General features: G+C 37.7%; 1 protein-coding gene and 1 non-coding gene across 18 annotated transcripts in view; one reads left to right on the forward strand and one right to left on the reverse strand.

The window, feature by feature from the left end:
• The window catches only part of LOC113226209 (voltage-dependent L-type calcium channel subunit beta-2), a 240,524-nt gene that overhangs the window by 182,572 nt on the left and 34,372 nt on the right, over positions 1 to 23,580 (reverse strand). The gene's annotated exons all lie outside the window — the stretch shown is intronic.
• Trnak-cuu lies at positions 21,901 to 21,973 on the forward strand. The gene has a single exon. It is a non-coding gene; the product is annotated as a tRNA-Lys (tRNA).

Genomic DNA, 23,580 nt, shown 5'->3' on the forward strand with positions numbered 1-23,580 from the left:
TTGAACAAATAAGGAAAAACAAAATAACAAATAAATATACAAAAGTTACAGTATCATCGCCAGCCACGATGTGTGAAAGTTAAGTTTGGTCATTTCCCGCCTAACTGTGTCTGTTTGTACAGAAACAGAACAAGTCAATTTCGAGTGATTTTGCGATGTATTATTAAAAAATCTCAATTCACGCACCAGTTATGTAAAATTTCAATGAACATAGTTTTTAATGCGAATTATTATTTTTTTGCTACGGTTATTATCAGGTTATTACCAATTGACAATTTATAATCTAAAAATCCGCGATATTTTGCCGCAACATGTAAATAATTAGGTTAATTATCAAATAAAGTGCCAAATCGAATATTTGCCGGAAAGGTTAAAGTGTTTAGTTGCTTTTGAATTATTCATGTGTCCTCCCGCGGTCGCACCGGTAAGGCAAGGTACATCGTGATTTACTTGTAGAAACTATAAAATGAAACAAGTTTACGTGATTAGTGTTTAATTAAAATTTTGTGTCAGATTAGAAAACTTTTTATAAACATATTAGGATGTTAACGGGTTTTTACAAAATTATCACTCATATTTTCAATAATGAACACATAACCATACAGGCTGTTGTAACGACCACATTAGCATTATAAATAATAAGTAAATAAATATTAGAATACATTATCTTTATTTATTTATTAATTTATTTAAAGATACACCATCAACTTAACACAAAACAATCTTAGAAATAAATATACATACGTTCACCATGCGAGGTGCCAAGTCGCTACAGGTGTTATGTACACACATGCACTAAACATTTAGAGTAAGCCTATGAGATACAAAAAATAATCTAAAATAATAATAACAATAATAATAAAAAACCATTAAAAACATTGACTTATTAGAAATGTAATATTACAGCAATAATTTGATTTAAGATAGAAACAATATTGCTTGCACATGCGAATAAGTTGTTTTGTGTTCCGTACACGAAAGATGTCTATGTCACTGTCGCTAGTCACAGTCAAGTCATTGTATGACTGCATTAGTCTATTCAATACCTTCCGAGATTAGTTCGGCCACTAGATAAAACAAATGATTTGGCGATGGGGACGCTAGGCACTCTACGAGGAACGTTTAAATTGATAAGGGCCAGTGCATCTGGCAACAATATATTGTGTTACTCTGATTTTTTGAATTGAAGCTAAATGTCTCGACTTGACACTCGACTACATTGTCACTATCATTATCATCATTATGCTAGACGTGGAGATCGCGGGTTCGACTCCAGGTAAGACCAATATTGGAAACGACTTTTTGGTTTTGGTCTGAACGTTCTGAATAGTCAGAGTTTTTTTATGACATCAATTGACGGCACGAACAACTCGCGCGCCTGCTGGTAAGTGATACGCCTATCCACAGCAGTTCCAGTGCCATTTAGAGCTTTAAATCGCAAAGATCGGAGGGGCACTGCCAGTGACGCCAGTCACTCGGAGACATTATCCCATGTGCCTGTAATTTTATCGCTATGGATTTACGTATTAATGAAATGTATTGTATAAAATCCTAATAAATATATACCCGTAACACTAATTGATTATTAATGATGTGGATCGATAATAGATGCAGCGACGAAATATATTTCATTAATTAATAAAATATATATTATTTTCGGCTAAGATTGTTCAGTGGCATGAGCTCCTCTCTTCATATCTCAAAAAACTATAAGATTCCGTTGTAACACCTAAACATGCAACTACCTGAGCCCTTGCATACAAAAACTTCAATAAATATGGACTGTATAAACCTCTATCTGCAGGGTTATTATTGTAATAAATAGAAGCCACATAACAAGATATTTCTAATTAAGACTATCAGCGCAAAAGTGGTGTAAGCCGACTTGTTCGTCCCGTCACTTGATATTATAAAAAAAAACCCCACATGAAATTTTCTACAATATTATTTTAAATGATACTAAAGGACATAAGTATTTTATATTTGAATACTATTTTCACGTATTAGAAATATAATAAAATAGTGAAATAACATCCATATATAAAATAATTACTACTTTTGGTATGGTATAGTATGGTCGTACTGTATGGATCAGAATGTTGGGCGATAAGAAGGGAGAATGAATGAACTGGACGAACTTGAGATGGATGACGGGCAAGGACAAGATAAGGAAAGAGTATATCGTGGGGAAGTTTGAAAGTGGCGCCAGTAGCGGAAAAGCTGAGAAGTAATAAGTTAGCGTGGTATGGACATTTTTTAAATATATAATAGACACACGCTTGGCCACAATCTGACCTGATGTTGAGTGACATTGTGATGAGAGTGTGATGTGGTGTGTTGACGATACACTCTAGCCTTGAATAGCCCCAAATTGTACTTTTCGGGAAATACAGATGCATGATGCGGTAGAGCATTCCATTCACGTCAAGCGGAGGGAATAATGTCATGTAACGAAACGAGTATTAGGTATGAATATGGAGGGAAGAGAAAGTCCAAGGAAAAGATGGATGGATTGTGTGAAAGATGATATGGATAAGAGAGGTATGGAAATGACGGCTGATAGGGTGAATGGAAGAAAAATACATGTTGTGCCGACCCCACCTTGCGTGGGATAAGGACACGACATCGAAGGGACAGGAAGAGGAAGAAGTATGGTATGTTACGGAGAGACGGGCTGGTGCCCGCAACTCGACGTCCAGGTGCCTATTTTGCGTGTGGTAAGTGGCAGGGTCCTATTCGTGCCACCCAAGCTCCTACAGGAATCTCTGCAACCGTCTGGGTTTGCTAAGCTTTCGGGGAGCGAGCTCAGCACTCCAAGGTAGTTCACCCTGTAGTTGGCCACGCCGGAGCATTGTAGTAGGATGTGTAGTAGGAAGCGGCCGCTTCCTGCCCCTCCACGCACGTTCTGCATAGACGTCTGTTTGTGACACCTAAATTTCAAAAGAGGTTTATTGTATGGACAATGACCCGTTAGAATGTGAAACTCTTGCCTACTAAGTTTGATTAATTTACGAGATGGACAGGCGTTAAGCATTGGGTGTGTTTCCCTAGTCTATCTACAAACCAGAGGGGTTGTCCATATGTTATTATAAGAAAATTTTGTACCTTTGTGTATGGTTGTTCTTGATCATTGATAGTGCAGGGACACTACGAGTTCTGGTCCTACAGTGTCCGTCATCTACCCTTTTCTGATCCGTCCATCTGCTGCGTCATTACCACGTGAACCATTGTGTCCTTAATCCACTGTAGAGTTACATAGTTGTGTTTACATACCTCCATGAGCGCTTGATGGCATTCATAAATAAGCCCTGAGTTTATGTCATAGCTGCTCAGTGCTGTAATTTTTGCTGTAATTATAATTATAACGCACACACTCAACATAGCCCCGCACTAGGGAAACCCTGTGTCGCGGGTGCCATGGACACACACATAGACAACCACAAATTACACCCAAACTCACGAGAGAAATAAATGTAGGCCATACAAACTTTCCCCCGGCCCGGGAATCGAACCTGGGACCTCTGCGTGGCAGTCCGGCATGGTAACCGTTCGGCCACGGAGGCAGTGCTTGAAGTACTGACATGCTATCGGAGAGTATTCCAATTGAGTGATCATTTTCTCTTCCCGCTAGGATGTACTTTAGTATCTTGAAAATAATATTGTGGAAGAAAAAAATTTCAAGTGGGTTATACCACTTTTGCGCTGATAGCCTCAATTGTTCTACGACTTCCGGGTATTGACTCAATTTGCGAATTCTTGCGAACTCTGTTCTTCGATAGTTTCTTTACATTCTAAAGTAGCCCCAAAGAAAAGCCTATAGCTGAGTCTAAATAATTAATGCCATTGAAAAACAGACTCTTAGCCTAGTTAATTTTACGACTACTCCGGCACTGTATACATCGTCATAAAGCTTCGGAGAGAGTTGCAAATAGATGTAAATAAATAAAGTGAATAGCTTAAGTGAGAAATTTACTGTTGAAATTATCATAAACAGTATTGATCTCGTCATTTTGACACGATTCTAGCGGTAAAAACGCATTTCGATAAAATGGTAATAGTTTTATTCAAATACGATACACGCTGTCGCCATAGAGTGAAAACCTTGTATATGCATTTTTATACAGTTTGTTAATACTGATTTTTGTTGAAGCAAAACTTTTAAACATATGTACAACAAATATGTTATACAAGTAAGAAAGCATCAGAAAAAGGTGTGATTTGACAAAGTTTGCCATATTTTACACCACATTTTCGTCTTCGTCCTGAATTTAGTAGCAGTAGAGCTCCTTCTGAAAGAAAAGCACCACCACCCCCATTTCTGTGGTACTATCGTCCGGGGATAGCGCAATTACGCGTAACTAGCATTGGATGATAAGGTTCCATTTCGATAATTTAGTGGCCAAATCAAATTCGCGTAAATGTCGTGGCAACCAAATTAGCCTCGATTTACGGGGATCTCTTGTTATCAGTCCGTAGACCACATAAATTAATGCTTACTATGCAAAAATAAAAATCGTAGCCATTAACATAACAAAGAAATAACGTTAAATCCTTCTCGTTATTGCATTCCGGTTTTAAACAGTAAGGGTGCTGTTGAAATTACAGGCACATGGGACTTGTCAACTTATGTCCCAGGGTGACGGGCGCAGTGGCAGTGCCTCAGATCTTTGCGATTTAAAACTCTGAGTGGCACTGCAACTACCATGAATAGGCGCGTCCCTTACTACCAGACGCACGACTTGAACGTCCCGTCTCGCTTGATATCATAAAAAATACATAGAAATCACATACGAAGTGTTCGCACTAACGCGACGACACATAGGTTAAGTTTTAAACACTTTGCCATTTGGTAATGGTACGTGTACACTTTGGTAAGTGTTGCTCCACGGAGTTTGTGCTTAATCTTGTTGAAATCAGTATTATAATTTGTTCCTTACGACATTAATTGGCGTAATCAAGAATTTTGACGAAAATAAATTTACGTCACAAGAGAACATGACATTTTGAATCATACTGTGTAAATGAATGCCACTGTGGCCAGACGGTTACCATGCTGTCCTGTCACGCAGAGGTTAGGGTTCGATTCCCGGGACCTCTGCGTTTTTTTCGGGAATTATTTGTCTCGTGAATTTGGGTATAATTTGTGGTTGTCTATATATGTGTCCATAGTCCCTAGTGCGGATCTATGAGTGCGTATGTTATAAAAAAATAAAAAAAACTTGTTTTGAAAAATGTAAGTGCTAAGGTCACTTGTAACATTCTTGTTTGACAGAAAAATTTATTGTAGGAAATGATTTTTTTGGAATCTGACTCGCGAATATTTGTTTGTTTTTTTTTTAATAAACCAACGGTTCGGAGGACCCTTTGCTGGTTCACGGTCACGGCTGACAGAGATGATAAAGTCATCAACCAGTTAAAATATCTAATATTGATGCAAATCACTCTATTAGAAAACACAAATATACACGATTTATATCGGAAAAAAATAATAGTTTAATTTCAATGTGTAATAATAGTGAAAATCAAACAACTCAAAAAATGTGTGTTAAAAAAAACAAAATAAAAGTGATGTCGTAAATATAATAATAATAATAATAATAATAATAATAATAATAATAATAATAAAGAAAGTGATTGGGGAACAGCCGCCCTGGATTTGGAAGCGTCGTTGAGGACTAGTCTGGAGGAGACGATTCTGGAATATCGCCACGTGCCTCTTGAGCGAAGGCCACGGCTGCCTCGAGTGCCTCTCAGTATCAAGGTTCGGGATGCCGTTGGGGCCATTAACAACATGCTTCCCTCATTTTTAGAGGAAAGCGTAGGCCTTTGGGAGACAGACTCAATTCTCTTCGCTGCCGCAATGACTGTGTGTCAATTTGTCGGCGTCAGGATGCCGCCAACAAGACCCGGCGGTAACCACCAGGTTGGCAGCACTACTCCTAGGACTAGTACTAAGCCAGCCTGGATGAGGCGAATTGAGGGTCGTATAGCATGGGCCAGGGTCCTCATCGGCAAACTGACTAGCTTCAGATCAGGCGTCACAAGGCCGAGAGTGATGCGCTTTGTCCGAGAAGCATTCCCCGGTGAGAACATTTTTGTAGACTCACCGGAGTTTGCACGAAAACTGACAGGGCGCATCGATGATCTGAAGCAGAAGATAGCTGCTTGGGGCAAGCGGATTCGGCGATATTCCGAAAGGGTGAAGAGGTATCGGCAGAATCGTCTCTTCATGAGTGACCAAAAGAAGTTTTATAGGACACTGGAGCGTCCTGATGTGGTCTTGACGGGTGAGCGTCCGGACAAAGCAGATGTGGTCGCCTTTTGGCGAAGGCTTTGGTCGCAGCCCGTCGATCACGAAGAGGGTCCATGGTTCGAAGCGGTCGAGGGAGCATGTGCAACCATAGCGCCTATGAATCCCATCAGCATATCCGAAGAGGATGTAGCGGTAGCGGTCCGTAAGGCTCCGAACTGGAAAAGTCCGGGACCGGACGGACTGCATCATTATTGGCTGAAGGGGTTCTGGTGCTGCCACGCTACTCTCGCTCGTCAGTTCCAAAGTGCCCTTGAGAGTGGGACGCTCCCAAACTTCTTAACTACTGGGGTCACTCATTTAGCTCCAAAGAGCGATGCTACCGTGGATCCATCACAGTATCGCCCCATAACTTGTCTTTGTACAATATACAAGACTTTAACATCTGTTTTGAGCTCCAAGATAAGTCAGCACATTGTTGATAACAGTGTGATGTCTGAGGTTCAGAACGGATGTAGGGGCGGTAGCCGCGGTAGTAAGGAGCTGCTCCTCATCGACGCGGTCGCTGGCCAACTTGTCAGACGCAACCGTCGGAATTTCTCCGCTGCCTGGATAGATTATAGGAAAGCGTTCGACTCGGTGCCCCACTCATGGCTCTCGAGGGTCCTCGAACTGTATAAAATTGACAGTGCAGTTCGACACTTCCTCGGGCAATGCATGGGATGTTGGAGAACGATCCTGAGTCTGGACGGTCGGCGAATGACGGATGCGGATGACCGAATAGAAATAAGGCGAGGTATTTTCCAGGGCGATTGTCTGAGTCCACTGTGGTTTTGCCTGGCCCTGAACCCTCTGAGTACTCTATTGGAGAGGTCGGGCACAGGCTTTCAGTTTCGGAGAGGTGGGCCGCGAATGCCTCACCTTCTCTACATGGAAGATCTCAAGCTATACGGCCCCACAGCTGACAGATTGACGGAGCTGCTGACAATCACCAACGATTTCAGCAGTTCGGTTAGGATGGAGCTTGGGATCGATAAGTGCGCGGTGGTCCATGTTGAGAGGGGACGTGTCATGCATTCTGATGGCATTAATATTGGCAACAATCACCTGCGGGTACTCTCCGAGACTGAAACATACCGGTATTTGGGCATGTCACAGACCATCGGAGTGAAGGAAGCAGACGTGAAACAGGGTGTGTGCGAGGTTTTTTATGGGCGCCTGAAAAATGTGCTAAACAGCTATTTGTCAGGCGTTAATAAGATCCGAGCTTATAACTCCTGGGTCATGCCTGTTCTGATGTACACATTTGGCGTGCTCAAATGGACTCAGACGGAATTAGACGCTCTGGATAGACGAGTCCGCACGACGATGACCTCTCACCGAATGCATCATCCGAGATCGTCAGTTATGAGATTGTATGTCCCGCGGAAGTGTGGAGGTAGAGGCCTATTAAGTGTCAAAACCATGCACAACCGCGAGATATGCAGTCTCAGAAACTACTTTTTGACGATGACGGATGACGTAATTCGTGGAGAGGTTGTCACATGTGATAAAGGGCTAACTCCCTTATCGTTGGCCAAAGAGGAATGGCGAGACCCGGTGGTGCTTAGCACTTCTGACCGCGAGTCCGTATGGAAAGAGAAGGAGCTCCATGGGAGGTTCTTCAAGGTACTCCACGAGCCTTTTATGGACCGTAAAGCCTCCCTACATTGGCTGCGTTTCGGGGACCTCTTTGGGGAAACCGAAGGTTTTGTCTGTGCAATACAGGATCAGGTTATCAAGACGCGGAACTATCGGAAATATATCCTAAAGGACGGCACAGTAGACATTTGTCGGGCATGTGGCCGTCCCGGAGAGTCACTTAGGCATATTGTTTCCGGTTGTTCCGCTCTTGCTAACACTGAGTACTTGCACGGACACAACCAGGCAGCCAAAATATTACACCAAGAGCTCGCTCTCAAGTACGGACTAGTGCAACAGAGGTTGCCATATTACAAGTATTCACCGGAGCCAATACTCGAAGATGACCGCACCAAAATCTATTGGGATCGATCTATTATCACGGACAGGACTATTCTTGCGAATAAGCCTGATATTGTGATATTGGATCGATCGCAGTCGAGGGTATTTCTTGTGGACGTCACCATCCCGCATGACGAGGGTCTCGTGAAAGCTGAAACCGAGAAACGCCGGAAGTATCTCGACCTGGCGTACGAGATCACCGACATGTGGGATGTGGCCTCCACTGAAATAATCCCAATTGTTTTGTCCGCAAATGGGTTAATTCCAGTCAGCCTTTCTAACAGCTTGAGGCGGTTGGATTTCTGTGGCGTGTCGCTTCCAGCACAAATGCAGAAGGCGGTCCTGCTCGATACGGCACGTATTGTTCGCCGATTCTTGGACCTGAGTCCCTGACCCCGGCCGACTGTGCCATTGCCGGGAAATACCGCCTCTCCCATTTAAAAATTCAAAATTAATTTTTTAGGCCTTGGGAGAGGCGAGAGTTTAAAATAAATACGAAAATAATAATAATAATAACGTTTATTCCTCGACAAAAATACGTACATATAGTACTTAGTAATTTAAGATACATGCAATAACTTATTTTTGGGAGCTGGTGCTTGTTAAAGGCTTAACGCCTGTACTACAAGTCACCAGGCTCTCACCCTTGGAAATGACACATGACAATCTTAAGGTATTACTAAGATTAATTGGTTATAAAGGAAAAACATTTAAATAGTGAAAAAATACATTTGACATTATTGAACATAATTATTATACACCTAAAAGATCAAACTTAAATTAAAATTAAATTTAAAAATTTTTTTGCACGTAAAAGATATTTGACTATGAGTGCGTGTTGTATTATGTGTGTGTTTGTGTATGTGTGTGTGTGTGTGTGTATGTGTGTGTGTGCGTAATTAAGGATATATATATACATATACATATAGAGATCCTACTCTACTCAAAGCTCCAAAAATAAATAAATAAATAGGTCCTTGAGTCATGCAACCGGATGAAGCAAAGCTTCAGTTTCATCGTAATTCAATCCTTGCAGCCAGTTTGCCAACTTCTTTTCACATTCGAACTTATTTAGTTGAAAGATGTTTAGTTCACGGTGGAGTGCATTGTACAGAAAACATCCCAGGAAACAGAAAAATCTATGAGTGAAGGTAGTCCTGAGACGGTCAGAAGTAGCCACTATGCAATGTCGTCCATTAGAGGCGCTGTCGTATGGAGTGAGGGAATGTTGCTTCAAAACAGTCCAGAGAACGAATAACTGTCTAACAGTTAGAACTTGACAGAAAGAGTAAAGATCTCTCGTTGGGAACCGGTAGGGTTTGAAGCAGGCAACCTTTAGTTAAGCAAAAATATAGCGTTAAATTAAATAAAATTTTATTATAAATTAAATTAAATAAAGTCTGTTTGAACGCAGATGATGACAAAGGGTGACCAAGACTTAAGATCGAGTGCATACACTAAAAAAAAAATTTGATGGACGTTTTTATGTCGTTATTCGAAGTAATAATGTAGCTTGTTTCAATCTTAGCCTTACAAGCACAAGTATTACAGCAACAATTTTAAGTAATGAATCTAATAATATTGTGATTGATTCTATTAAGAAACTTGACAGCCTCACTTGATTAATGTCCATTTTTTGTGCACAGAATTTATTATACAAATTACACAGTATTAATTACGAAAATATGTATAAACGCAATCGGCGATAGATAACAAAGATCGACTAACATATATTATAAGAAAAGGCGCCAAAAACAAGTTCTCTTGATTCTGGAATGTGCAATAAAAATGGTGAAATTGATAAGATTGTAAATAAATGTAAAAAGATTTGTAGAAACTTTCCGTTTGCTACAATTATTGTGTACTTTCTATAACATCATTCTATATCAAAATCACTTTAAATCTTACCATAAAATATCTTTACCTGCGAATTGACACTTAACCGACAAGATATTAAAGATTAAGGCAAAGTAGAAGGTGCTAGTAAAATTATTGCTGAAGTAGATAATAGAAATAGAGTGGGCTCTTTAACCCAGAAAGACTCACAGTACTGAAATGAAGTGGTGATTCTCAAAAAAACTCACAAAGGAGAACACAAAGGAGCTGAAAAGGAGACATAAAAATAGGAAGCAGGGCGAAAATATCTTTTATCTTTTATTTGTATTTGTACATTGTGTGTTGTATCATGTATATTTTATTATATATTTATTCTTGTATGTAAATAAAGAACATTTGTCATTGTATTGTAAAAAACACGTAACAATTGTGACTATAGTTATTCCACTTTTTGCATGTAGTTACTTCATATCTGTCAATATTAGATAACACATTACCTGTAATCAGCAATGACTTAACGTAAACCAGTCGAGAGCGACGTAGTCGTGAGAACAAATTGCGATAACCATTGCAATAAATTAGAATTCCAAATGACCACTTTGCTTGATGTTATTCGGTGTAATGTACGGATTGAAATTGATCGCCGTTGGGTTCAAATTTTAATGGGGAAGGCAAATGATTAGAAGACGTGTTTTGTTCGTATTTAAGAAACGTTCAATATGTTGCTTATTAATAGTTCTATCATAGTAGTGAGACTAGTATGGTAACTCTATACAAACGTAGCAGCGCGGTTTGTATGTGTGCACGCCTGCCGCGTGCCGTGTACGGACGCACACTTTCGCATAATTTCGTGATGCACTCGCGTTGCGTAGCGTTGGTCTCACGATAATCTCTATTGCCACTCATTTTATTCCAGAGCCGTAGAAGATGTGGCAGTAAAAAAACACATGGCTTCAAAATTCTGCTGAGCGGTTAGGAGGACTGTTTCGAACCGCTCCGTCGCGGATCCGAGTAGCTCGCAGACCAGTAAGCAATCTCGGTTTACTCATCTGTGGAGTAGGTATAATGATAGCCTAGTAGGTAAGTATAGTGATTGCACCTCAAGAAGAAGTGCGTCCGGACACGGCGCGCAGCGGGCGTGCACACATATAAGCCGCGATGCTACGTATGAGTGGAGTTATCATACTTTTCTTATTATACTATAGTTCTATCGTGTCAAACTAATACCTAAAATAGCATTATGATAAAAGCTGCCTAAAGGACATATCAGATTTTTGTAATTTTTGAGGTTAATAACAAAAAGATACTGTTGAGTATGTAGATTTTTTTACCCTCATGATTTGTCTCGACCGCACACGTCACATGGTACGGGCGGAGAGGGAGTCAGTCTGTGTTTGACCGTCAGTCCGGAGGCACGTGTGGTGTTTAGGCGAGCCAAATATCAATATGCTATTACTTGTAGGAGTGGAACTACAGATATTGCCGCCAAGCAGTAATGTCAGCATTACTGTGTTCCGACTTTAAAGGGTAAGGGTGCTGGTGCAATTACAGGCACATGGCACTTGTCAACTTGTGTCTCAGGGTGATGGGTGCAGTGGCAGTGCCCTTCTTCTTCCTCTTCTTTTAGATCTTTGCAATTCAAAGCTCTAAGTGGCACTGCAACTGTTATGGATAGGTGTTTAGCTTACCGTCAGACGCATGACTTGTTCGTCCCGTTACTTAATATTATGAAAAAAAATACAAAGAAAAAATCCTAGTATCTAACTGGACTCGAACCAGCGTTTGTTGCCGCCGACACCGCTTTTTCACCTTTTTATATAAATATCATTGGAAATACAACCAACGTGAAATTCAATAAAAGGGCACTTACATGTATTGTAAATTATTACATACTTACATAATATTATTTTCGAATAAATATTCGTTAGCTTTCTGTCACACGATTACATTTTTGGAAAATAAGAACCGCTCAATAAACGGCCTTGGTTTTAACCCCAAAGTGCATCTTTTGTTGGTAGAAATTATTTCTTCTAAAATCCACAACTTGGCTATGATATCATTTCAAATTAATCGTTTAAAAGACAAATCTGCATTTGTACCTTTAAAATTAAATGTAACATGATAAAAGATATTTGTTTCATTTTAAAAGATTCAAGCATTCTAATGGAGCATAATCATATGTATTAATTGGTATTATTCATCTTTAGATCATACATATACACCCATACATAAAAGTATCTACATTAGATAGACGTCCAATTAGCGTACAGCATAACGAGAGGCGATGACACAAGCTTCGTATATGCAATTAAGTAAAACCGGTTCAATCGGTATCTACTTTCTGTGTAGAGATATCCGAGGTCATAAACAAGCATATGCCACATGCCGCATTATCAAATTTAATTCTAATGACGGACAAGAATATATATAGCAGATTCGACACTCAGAGAATCCAAAAAAGGCAATAGATTAATTAATCACATGAGATAGGTAACAAACCCCTTAAATTTCATTTCTGATTAGTGTAACTTGAACAAGAAATACGTTTTTAAACGATTTTAAACTGTTAAAGCATCTGGAAATATTTTAATTAGTCTTTGATTTAATAAGAACCCTAAAGTCCAGAGCACATAAGTCTTGATACTTTTGACCCAAGGACGGTTTTATTGCAAACCGTATAGAGTTGAAATTAAATCCAAATTTTCAAATTGGACGTGCACTTGATTATAGTTTCAATATGTTATAGAAGAACAAAAACGAATTATTTACATTACAAATTACATTCTGAAATTTTGAGCCGAATAATGTACATAGTAATAATAATCTTTTATTTTCAATCACAATGGCATTGAACTTAAAATATGTGTATATAAAAGCTTATTTGCAATAAATTAGGCCTTTGTGAAAAAGCAGAACTTGTACTAGGATATCTTGTGTTAGAGACCAAACAGTACAAAATATAAAAAATAAGTTCGATCCACTCGTGCTACTTTTAGCACGAGTGGATCGAACTTATTTTTTCATCTTTGTACAAATAGACGTTGAAAGATTTTTAGGCACGTTTCACTTCTGTTCAATAAAAATTGATCTATGACAATGTGCCGTAATAAGAGCTAGATGGACAATGTGAATGTCGCAACTTGGTCGCAACATCAATGACGAGACTTATTTTATATGCGACAATAAAATGGACATAACGAGATGAGCCCACAGCCTCCAGACACGCTCTATGTTAATTAGAGATGGACATTAGATATCGATAATCGAAACATTAATCGATAATACGAATCTTGGATAGTGGCATTCTTAAGTATATTTATATTATTACAAAGCAATAATATTCGTAAGAATTAAAATCAAAAAGACATCGACATTGTTCCTATCAAAATTAGTGCCTATTATTTCGATGTTCCTACTTGAACATTTATCGATCATTTATGAGATCGATCAACAACTCTATTAAAATATATATCTGTGTACGTGTGTCGAAAGCAACACACCGAAAACTTGTCGCAATAAACATTCGCTTATACGAAATAGAAGATGCTTTACTTATTTACACACATTTTATATAAATATGTAGGTAACAAAAACTGGAAAATTACCGCAAGTTAATTGCCATTTACTATCATTTGGTATTTTCCATTTGACTGTGACTTATCGGGATTTCACATAAGACAATTGTCTGTTTAGAAATACCTTACATTTTGTTTAAATACCATATTGGTATTATTAAGTATTATTTAGATGCACATCAGTCAGGGAAAACCATATTGGAGGTTTTTAGCAATACGACAGCATTGGTGGTTTTACTTTAAAACAATTTACAACCCCACTGAGTTAGCGTTAGTATTATTATGAGCTATAGATGAGGCGGGTTCGATTCCCGGTAGGATCAATTTGGAAACGAAGTTTTCTTAATCTGGGTGGAATTTCCTAGTTAGAGACAATTTAATTGGTTTGACTATTATTATTGTTTGTTTATTTTCATTTTGGACCTCAAGTTTCAAAGACAACACCAACGGTTTCATAATAGCAGCATTTGCGCACTACGTCCGATTAGTATCAGCTCCGAATCCGACAAATGACGGTCCGAAATGTCACATGTGTCCGAAGCGTCATTTTATCTCTAAGTGTACAAACTATATTTGTATTTTCTAGGATTTGAATCGGACTTGCTGCACAAGCGACATCCGAAGTGGGTCCAAGTTTTCTAGATTTGTGGAGTCTTGGAGTCGGAACAAATAAGAATCGGAGGCAGTGCGCAAAACGTGCTAACGGTGAATAGGCCAACTTTAAAATTTATTTAAAAAGAAATGCATTATGTATACAACACTGAATAAAGTATAATTAATAATGTTAAATATGCATTTATAGCTATGGAAGGCGGTGCCTCCTGACATTGATTACCTTAATAGGAGGTACCATCCACCGTTAATGTAAACTTAATTGTATTACTGAAATAAACATTTTATTTGTTTTATTTTTATTACATAGATCACTTCCGGCTTTCAACGAATTGCCCGAGTGTGCAATACAATGCCATGTTTGATCACTGGCATTACTAATGTTTTGCTTCCCAAAACAGCCAGTGTATATTAATGCAGGTGACTGTACTAAGAATCTATGGAAAGTACTGATGCAACTATTATACATATTAGACAAACAATATAAGTATCTGGCATGCCAGAATTACTAACAATACAGTTATAAACTGCAGTTCCCGCGGTCCAGATCAGCTCATAAACCGAACTATTCGATCCGAAGATAAACATAAAACACTCACGCGCATATCTCTAGTTATTATAGTGCAATAAATAGTTTACGAGACAATCTGAAGCGATCGAATAAAAACTGTTTACCGAATAGACACCACGCACAGGTTAGGGGTCTCTTTGAGAATCATATAAACAGGTATATGAGTTTATTTTTTTATTAGTAGACAAATATTTTTTTATTTATTTATTATTTGAGAAATAATTTTCGTTCCGGTTTAGAAGGTTAAGGGTGCTGGCGAAATTACAGGCACACGGGACTTGTCAACTTATGTTTCAGGGTGACGGGCGCAGTGGCAGTGCCCCCAAAAAATCTTTGTGATTTAAAGCCCTGCAACTGTTATGGATAGGTGCGTCATTTACCACGAATCACACGACTTATTCGTCTCGTCACTAGGTATTATTTAAAAAAAATATTGAAGCCTTCAAAACGTTCGTTCTATGGATTGTATAGAAATAAATATCATTTCATGCGCATAGAATGATTACTATTCAATTGTGGCGGCATGTATCCATGATTTTTATTACAAAGTTACGTACATTTGTGAATATTTAATAAAAAAAAACCTCTCGCTGACGTTGAAGGAAAACACCGTATGAAGGAAAACACCGTATGAAGGAAAACACCGTATGAAGGAAAACACCGTATGAAGGAAAACAACTTGGAAAACGGGTGATATCGCCAACCGATGTTGGACTATCAAGCGAAGTATGCTTAAAATCAATGTCCTTATAAGAAATTCGTGCCCAGCACTGGCATGTATAATGAATGGGTTGATAATTTAAATAGGAAGACGTAAAAAAAATGTTCTCAGCATCGATGTTATTTTCTCGTACTTTCAAGCATACACATTGCGAAAGAAAAAAAATACTACATACATATATACTACACGCTTTTTTCATATAAGAGTAAGCAGATACAACTGCCTTCCACATGCTACGCTTCATTTATACACTAACATGCAATTAAATTTATACGGAACACACAAACAAAGGGACACTTACTAAGTAAGTATCTGTACCTTATCGTCAGATCGTAGAGGTTTAATCGCCCATCTAATTAACCGGCGGCGAGTAGACCGGAGTCGTTAAAATCTCTACAATAAAAGTAACATAAATACACTATTATCAGCCCTATCAATATCTTAGGTACCTACACACGTTGTCCGTCTTGACTAGAATTAACCAAAATCGCCATTAGATACAAATTTTTAATCTCTGCGGCCTATATTTAATAATTTTAATAATTAAATCTACATTATAATTAATGAATATAATTGACTGACATAAATGTAAGACTCACATAAGTGATATTATATGAGAGTGAAATAAGTGTTTTGTGATTGTATATGTACATATACAGGACACGGCTATGCCACACGGAGGGAAAGTGTCTTAAATACCATATATAAGATAGAAAATTTCACTGAAACAAGCCTTCTTTTTGATTTTAAAAACAATTCGAACTGCATTCAAAGATTTTTTAATAATCGCCTGTCTGAACCGGGAATCGAACCCGTTAAATATGAAAAAACAAGCACCTGTTATTTTACTAAACTGATCGAAAGCCTCAACCATAAGATATATTTTCTTCTAAAAAACACAGCATAGGACGGCCACGAAATTTAAAATTTAATTTGAAATTTTGTTCAGGCAAATGATCTTGTCAAAGACTTAGTTTACAGAAACGGGTATGAGAATGTGTAGGGGTTACAAACTGAACTTAGACGTATTATTTTAAACATTCACCATGAAAAGATAAATAAATCAACAGGAAGCAAAATTATTAAAAGAGTGACAATTTGTATATTACAGAATACATTTTGAGCATTTCATAACTTAAATTGATTGTAAATTGAAGCTAAATGTAGCTAGTTATTTTGATTAATTGTTAAATTTCATGGTTACCCTCCTTGTATTCCCTTTGTTTAAGATCCTATTTTATTTAGAAGAAAACAATCCTTATGATTGTGGCTTTCGGTCAGTATAGTAAAATTATACAGTCGTGAAACGCCCTGTATAGCTGCCAATAAGAATGAATTGTATTATATCCGTAACTTACATGTTTGGTTGTAAATTGTGAATGGGAGTGGTGAATTTTATTAAATAAATATTATAAATGTTAGACGACATGACATACGTTACTCTGATCCCAAAGTAACTAAAGCATTTGTGTTATGGAAATCGGAAACAATAACGGTACCACAAACACCTAGACTCGAGACAATATAGAAAAGTTAGTTAGGGATCCAACCCGGGACCTAAGATATGGCGACACCATGAAAACCGGTGTGCCAGCCACTCGACATGTTATGGAAATTCAAAGTTTATTTTGCGAATTTCGAAGATGGTACACAGGTTTGGCAATACTAATTTCACTTCTACATTAAGTGACATAAAGTACAATTTCAGTAATTAATTTCACATTAACAAGAGTGTATTTGCACGATCTTAATTGCAACACACAATAGCAACTTCTTTTCATATATATATTTTTTATGACTGAAACAGAGTCTACATCAAATTCTACAAAAAATCTTTTTTAGAATAATGTAATGTTATTTTTATAATTAAATTCAACAATTTAAACCGACTCATTTCGAAAAAGCTTAAACGCCAGTGGTCGGTCTGACGTCACGACCAGTGAAGTGAAAAACCGATACTAAACTTATTTGAATTTGTGTTTTCAATTATTATGTACAACTTGTAATTTAGTTATGTAATAAACTGTTAATTATGTAAAAACTGTTTATGGAAAAGTAAATACAGGATATATTTTAATATGTAAAATATATTTAACAATAACTTATAATAATGAGAAAAGCATCTGTAAATAGCACGCACCCAAGGCCATTAAACTCAGAAAAACACTAATTAATTCATCAAACAATATCGGTTTTTATTCAGGAAGTATCTCATATAGACGGCAACAAAAAAAAATGTGCTACTGTCAATTCTAACTGCATGCAATCAGTTGCGACGTAGTCGGCGCTACTGCATTACACCTACCAAATGTCCGGTGTAAGTCTGCGTAGCCGTGAAAACTACTTTCTAACTGCATTCAAATTGATAGTGAATTTAATACTTAAGAGTCGACATTAAAATTTTTCCGGTACTAATACGGCTCATTTTGTTTGGGTCAAGCGGCTGGTACACTGCCTTTATTTCAGAGTTCATTTTTTTACAAACGAAGTTAAACCCTTTTGAGAAATGTAGATCGTATAATATACGTGTTATATTTAGTTCAGTTCATATAAAAAATTTGTAAATGTAAAGTACCTATTGAATGTGTTTTTTTTCCTGTCGTGAAAATGTTTAGGAATCGTGTTTTCACACAAATTTTACTACTTTAAATTTTACCGTGTGAAACCACCAACAGTCGAGCGAAGACCTGCCAAATTACCTTACGTGAGAGGTGTTACAGACAAGATCGGAAGAGTCCTCAGGCGTGCATCTATAAAGACCTATTTCAAGCCCCTGAGGAAGATTTCTCAGTTCCTGAGACCCGTGAAATGTAACATCCCCTTACAGGATGCAGGAGTTTACAAGCTTGACTGTGAGTGCGGTCTCTCTTATATTGGACAAACAAAGCGAAGTATTTGTACCCGCGTCAAAGAACATATAGCTGATGTCAAACACCGTCGCGTAAACAAGTCTGCAGTCTGCGAGCATGTCATGGATAAACCTACACATTCAATGAAGTTTGACAAACCCCAGGTCCTTGCAAAAGAAGTCCGTTATCTACCCAGGATGCTGCGAGAGGCCATTGAAATTAAAAAACATCCTAATTTCAACAGGGAAGATGGTTTCTCCGTACCACCAGTTTGGGATCCAGTATTTCCTCTAATGAAAAATCCCAAACAGACATAAGACTGCAGTACTAATTAATATGTTTTAGTTTATTTTAATTTCTATTAATAATTAATAATAAATTAAACTTAATAAAAATTCATTCAATAAAATAATTTGTAAAACTTAATGTAGCGTAAATTGGAATGTTTTCTTTGTAAAATTAAAAATAAGGTATTTAATTAATAACTATTGTAACTATAGTGAAAAAATAGGGTGGTTTGCATTAATATTAGACATAACTGGTTGAAGACTGTACCACCTCAGTCAACCGTGACCATGGGACCTGTAAAGGGCCCGAAACGTCGATTTGTTTGAAAAAACAAATATACGCGATTTAAATCCGGAAAAATAGTTTCATTTCCTATGTGTAACAATCGCGAAAACCTAAGAACTCGATACATACTTTTTTCAAAGTGTTTGATTCCACACTTTCGCTATTATGGGGAATCAACCAAAACTATTTGAGGTCTTAAGAGCCATTAAATAATATCAAGTGACGGGACGAACAGATCGTGCGCCTGATGGTAAGCTACACGCCTGTCCACAAGAGTTACAGTGCCACTTAGAGCTTCAAATCGCAAAGATTGAGTGGCACTGCCACTGCGCCCGTCACTCTGAGACATAAGTTGACAAGTCCCGTGTGCCTGTAATTTTTCCACCACCTTTCAAAACCGTAATGCTAACATTACTGCTTGGTGGCAGAAATAGATAAGGTGGCAGTACTTCCCTGGACGAACTCTCAACTTACACCTCCGGGTGACGGGCGCAGTGGCAGTTCAACACTGGATAGTTATGCAAAATGTCTTTATTTCCTATCTAAAAATCTAATGTCCAATCAATAAAAAGATAGTATCTACCATATCGGTTGTTTGCGTTCTCATTGAATCCATCAAAATAATCTTTAATACCAATAACAAACTAATTTTATTGCCGACTTCAGGCCTATCAAACCTTCGAGCTAGAGAACTTATATCCCCGTTTTTGATGGAAGCAATAATAAATGTGTTTTTTTCTTACTTTTACATGCAAAGTTTTCGTAATGATTTTTTTTATCGTTGACAGTATCCAGAGTGTCTATATTAAAACTAGTGATATCGTTAAAAACATTCGTATAATAAAGTCACATGTGATCATACGCATAAAAGTCATGAACGTAATACGAACTCCATAAAACTAATTACGTACATGTGTAATTTTATCGGGCATTAAAAGTTTATTGACTAATTTATGTCGTAATCTAACCAACCGTCCTGAAAAGTTGTAATTTTAGAGATGTGGCTTATTACGCCAAGAGTTTTGTAAGCAGTAGAGCTCCTTGTGATAGAGTTCGTCCAGGGAAGTACTGCCACCTTATTCATTTCTGCCCCCAAGCAATAATGTAAGCATTACTGTGTTCCAGTTTCGAGGGTGTGGGTGCTGATGAAATTACAGGCGCATGGGACTTGTCAACTTATGCCTCAGGGTTACGGGCGCAGTGGCAGTGACCCTCAGATCTTTGCGATTTAAAACTCTGAGTGGCACTGCAACTGTTATGGGTAGGCGTGTCACTTACCACCAGGCGCATGACTTGTTCGTCATCGTTACTTGGTATTATAAAAAAATATTGCAATAGCATTTAAAACAACTACTGTATTATACACTTCCGGACACATAATTCGAGTCACTACGCATTTTCAGTATTAAGTGCCCGACGCTTAAACAATGTTTGATTGATCAAAAACTATTATGCAATTTTGAAACTAATTTAATTTTTATTTTAATTTGGACTTGCAAATCCGGGGAAAACTTTTTCTTCGCTGATAACACTATTTTTGTATGCGAGCCATTTACGACAAAAATGCGAGGTAGCTCGAATTATGTGTCCGTGAGTATATAATACATATATGGCCATTTACACGTTTATTAGCACACAATAATAAAATATCCAGTCAAACAGAAACATAATAAGGTCGCATTGAAAAAAGTCAATATCTTTCACATTCGATTTCTGCCCATATTGTCATAACTAACGCATTTCAGTAACTGCCGAGACATTGGCACCTAAAGTTTATTTTTGCTAATTAACCGACTCCAAAAAAGGAAAAGATTCGCAATTCGGCTGTGTTTTTTTTGTTGTATGTATGTTACGCGATAACAATTTGTGAACTGATTTTGATGATTCTATTTTTTTGTTGGAATGAGGGTACCTCAATATTGGTCCAATTCAAATTTGAAGAAAATACTTCATCTCTAAGGGTGGCAAACTCGGAATTGAATCCGGATTCGTGCACTTTTCGGTAACGGATTTCAATAAAACTTGGCAAATAGATGTAATTCCACGAAGTTTTGAGGTCGGTCTTTTTAGTACTCTATACCGAGATTATAAAAAATGTCAATGACGCTGATTTTGCTTAACAATAAAACTTAACTTAACTTTTGTCATAAATGGCGCTACGACTAAAAAGTCGTTGAAAAACCAAGTACAAAGACACGACGCATTAACGACGCGTTCGTTCCATGGCTTAGTTGGTATAGCGTCTGGCACGGTATGCAAGAAGACGTCGGTTCGAATCCGACTGGATCGAAGGAATTTTTTCTGAGTGTTTTTTCTGCGTGTTCGATCTTTGTATTAATAATTATAACGAACTAGTGGAGCAATTTCACAAAAAATAATTGAATATCAATTCAATAAAAAAATTTAACTAATAAAACTTAAATTAAGTTTTATTGAATGTCAGAATGTTTCACCATCATGATATTCAATTGGTTTTTGTGAAATTTCTGTAGTTTGTTATAATTATTAACACGAACGACAAATCCTGACATTCAATAAAATTTTATGACAATTATTAAAGCGACATCTCTAGTCAACTGATGGTAGCTGTAAAGGTACCTGGCTGAGTGAAGAATAAATTTCTCACAGATTGTAACGGAACGTTACAACGTTGTTCAATTTATTTTAGGATAAATCGCTTTTTCAAATTTAACATTATTCAAAATTAACACAAATATTATCTGCAACAAATATATCCTTTTTTAAATAATAATAAATTATTAAGAATTAAACACCATGATTTACCATAGAAAACTTGGTTAAATCTATGGCAGGCTACGTTGCATTTTCGATAGGATTGTCGGAGACGCAAGAAGGGGAGGCGCGGTAAAACACCGATACCAGCGCCAGCGACCCGGCTAGCTCAGTCGGTAGAGCATGAGACTCTTAATCTCAGGGTCGTGGGTTCGCGCCCCACTTTGGGCGGCAAAAAAGTCGTTAAAAAATGGTTCGTTCCGTGGCTTAATTGACATAGCGTTTGACACGGTTTGCGAGAAGATGTTGGTTCGAATCCAGCCGGATCGAAGGAATTTTTTCTAAGTGTTCGATCTTCGTATTAATAATAATAAAACTGTAACTAAATAAGATATAAAAAAAACCGATTAGAGGGGGTTGTAGATGTCGCTTTGCTGATCCCAGATAAGTTAATAACTCAATTTCACTAAAAATATCAATTAAATTAGTTATGATAAGGATTTGTTCTTCTGCAGCCATTCGCAATAAATTATTCGGTACAGACCTCTATCTATATATTTACAAGACCGCTGACTCTTTGGTGTCATCTTATTATCTTATTTGTGGTCTTCTTTTGGGTTCTTTTTGATATTCTCTATTGAAACGCTCTTCGCCGCTAAATTTCTGTTAATCATCAGCCCACTCGGAGTTAAGTTTAGCGATCATTATTACATACCTTGTTTCCTTTGTTCTTTTGTACTCGGCAGTCGCGCATTTGCATCGATGCAATCGCCTATAAATCGCAATCGTATTAATCTACACACGAAGTGAAAGGAATAAGCACCAAAAATAGTCAACGATATCCAAGAGGCTATTTTTTCCTCTATCCCGAAACAGTAAATACTTACTACTCATTAGCGCCCAGGGCGCGTCGCGTGTGGTCCTCCAATTAAACCTGTGTGATTTACGTACGGTTGCGCATACGCACCCGTGTAATGCTTACGCCTGCGACCTATCTGTCTACCATCTATGGCCGCTGGAGCTTTTACTCTCTAATTTTATAAGGGACCCCATATTAGATAAATATTGGAAGTCGTATTTGGTCAGTTTATTGATCTTTCTACAATTGAGTTTTTATTTGATTTATTTTGATTAAAGGGAAAGAAAACTAACATGTATTAGTAATTTAAAATTAAGTGAAAAATATTTTAACGTTGATACCCATTATGATGGATAACAATCTGATAAAAAAACTCTGAGAATTAATTAAACTCCAATAACAATATCTAACGCAAACATTATTACTAGTTTGAAATTAAAAAAATAAATTGCTATTGCGGGTTTGGGCAAAAGCTCATAGACATAAATCATTACAACAAAAGGCTGCGATTGCGCAGACTCTAATTGGCCGGCCATAAACGGCCGCCATCTTGGCACAGCCACAAAGAATACGTGTAACACAATCTGTTACCGCGAAGGAACATAAAATTCGGTTGGCTATTAGATTCCGCGGTACAACAAACGACATTTTTATATGTTTAAGTGAACGGCCTGCGCGGGCGCACCGCACACGTACGCACTCTCACACACACGTCGATAAATGTATAAACAAATGTGCTAAGTAAAAAATATTATTATAGTATAATGCGCCATAAAACACGAGAGTTTCGGATAGACGACAGTGGCGCTCAAACTGTACTTTATACCGTTTTTTAAGAAGGAACTAATGCTACGAGCGAAAGCGTAGCACTTTCGTAGCGAGTGTCTACAATAGCCTTGACCAAATTTCTTTGTAGCAGAGTGAGCAGACCGTTTCAATACAAATTTCCAGGAATATAACCAGAAATTACAAATGTTTT

The sequence above is a fragment of the Hyposmocoma kahamanoa genome, unplaced genomic scaffold, assembly GCF_003589595.1.
Source record: "Hyposmocoma kahamanoa isolate Upper Pololo Valley unplaced genomic scaffold, ASM358959v1 182, whole genome shotgun sequence".
Lineage (NCBI taxonomy): Eukaryota > Metazoa > Arthropoda > Insecta > Lepidoptera > Cosmopterigidae > Hyposmocoma > Hyposmocoma kahamanoa.